The sequence below is a fragment of the Eretmochelys imbricata genome, chromosome 28, assembly GCF_965152235.1.
Source record: "Eretmochelys imbricata isolate rEreImb1 chromosome 28, rEreImb1.hap1, whole genome shotgun sequence".
Classification (NCBI taxonomy): Eukaryota; Metazoa; Chordata; order Testudines; family Cheloniidae; genus Eretmochelys; species Eretmochelys imbricata.
In genome coordinates, this window is record NC_135599.1 from 2551675 (window position 1) to 2553856 (window position 2182).

At 43.9% G+C, this 2182-nt stretch overlaps 1 non-coding gene across 1 annotated transcript; it reads right to left on the bottom strand.

Annotated features, from left to right (window-relative positions):
• Positions 1 to 214: 214 nt before the first annotated feature.
• Positions 215 to 287, bottom strand: TRNAV-AAC (transfer RNA valine (anticodon AAC)). The gene has a single exon. It is a non-coding gene; the product is annotated as a tRNA-Val (tRNA).
• Positions 288 to 2182: the final 1895 nt, after the last annotated feature.

Sequence of the window (2182 nt, forward strand, 5' to 3'; positions counted from 1 at the left end):
TTCTTCTATGCTCAGATTTGATATGTAGCTGGCCATCTCCCAAATGATGGTCTATTCCATCCCTCAACATGCAGGCTAACGTTCTCCTTTTGAACTTCAAGTTTCATGAAAGGAAAAAAAACAACGAGGAAGAAAGCATAGAAGCTATGGATGTATTTGAGAAAGAAGTTGGATGAAAAGAAGACAACAGGAGCCACAAGAGAGAAAGCAGCACTGTTTCTGCCTGGTTTTGAACCAGGGACCTTTTGTGCGTTAGGCAAATGTGATAACCACTACACTACAGAAACCGGTTACTGTCACTTTTGGGGCCCTTTTTGAAGGCTCTCTCAGTAGCCACTACATCAGCTGGTGTCACTCTGAAGAACAGGGAAGCAAACGGCACCAAGAACTTCTGTTTTAACTCAGACAATCATCACAAATGCTGCAAGGGCACCTCCAATTTGCGCATCTCACAATGACACAAAACACAGACAAATCTCACAACCAACAAAGCTCACATCCACTCTACTTTTTCATGGACATTTCCCTGACAGCTTCCAGTGACAGCCATACAAAACACTGAAATGCAGTAAAATAAAGATGAGTGAGAGAAACCTGCAGGTCCTTGGGTCACTACAGTTTCTGATTGAAGTATCTGTGGGAAAGGGTTTGGCTTACAGAGGAGGACAAGTAGGTGAAAGATGAACATGCAGACACTGTGCAAACACCATGATCCCGTAACCAATGCGCCAGGAAATCAGCACTTTGGCTGCTTCCTGCTTCAACGAAGTTGACAAACGGGGCAGCCAAAACTGAGAAACCTGTTACAATGAATCAGGGGGAAAAGCAGATCTAGTTCTATAAAAGGGCATAGAGCCTGGGCTTTAAGGTACAGAGTTTTCCAGCAGCATGAAGAAGGATGGGGAATTGGGGTGGGGGGAATATTGTATTTTTTGTTTGACTTGCAAGTGAAGAATGGAAAGTAAATATTTGTTAGAAAAAGTCCTTCCCTAACTGGGAATTCAGAGTAAGAGCACAAAATTCTAACCACTGGGGAATGCATGCACACCGATTTTTGTCAGCCATACTAGGCTTTCTCCAGCTACTGTGTCTCCATGTGACGAAGCTGATTGAAATGAGCCAATGGAGTGTGATTTAAACAGACATCTCTATACAGAGACCAGAACACTGACTTGAGATATAGTGTCTTGTGCCTTAGACCACTCAACCCTGCTGACGGTACAGAAAAACCTCTTCAATCAACCTTAGCGAGACCTGGGTTTCATTTATGGCCAGTAAAGAGCAGAGTATTATTGTCTAGATGTAGGAGTTAAAGAATTTAAACTGGGAGGAAGGGCCAGTTTTCCCATCACTTCACACCTTTTACATCCAAACCTCATGACTTTCTGAATGAACCGTGCTCATTCAAACAGAAGACGCTGGGATGGATATAGGAGTCATTGGGGAAAATTCTCTGGATTCTGTTACGAATGAGGTCAGACCGGATGTACATAGTGATGTAGTCTGGCTGTAAAATCTATGAATCAACACCAAATATGATGTGAAATTAATCCTCAGAAACGGCTGTTCCCCATCCATTCTGATCCCAGCAAAGGGTTATCCAAGGAAGGGGGCTGTTTAGGACAAAGAGAAGAAAGAGGTCTTCCTCTCTTCGGAGGAATTAGGCTCCAGTTTCATCATGTGCTGAGCTGGCTTCTCTTTTCCCACCTACCCAGAGGGTCGCACAATGTATTTCAATGTATTCAAGCTATCGCTTCCTGTAGAGAAGGGGGTCTGAATCCCATTTCTGTCCATAGCACAGACATTTTCTTGAATGTGTTCAAAGAGGCAGCATTTCAGCTCTGAACTGAGTCAGGCTCCAAGCGTGATGAAAAGTGTGGGAGGAAGAAAAATCATAGAAAAGTCTAACCTGCGAAGGCAGGAGACAGCTCCTTCTAAAGGAACTCTTTGTGTTCATTCCTGCTATGTACAGAAGTGGCTGGATACAGCAGATTCCAACCCTTGGTCTCTTCAAGGATAAGGAAAGATCCAGGATGTCCTTTACCTGAAGAAGGGAGATGATTTCTTTGAGGGATGGAGGCCTCATCTAATGGGTTTAATCTGTCACCAGAAGCTGGGAATGGGCAACAGGGGATGGATCACTTGATGAGTCCCTGTTCTGTTAATTCCCTCAAAAGTACCT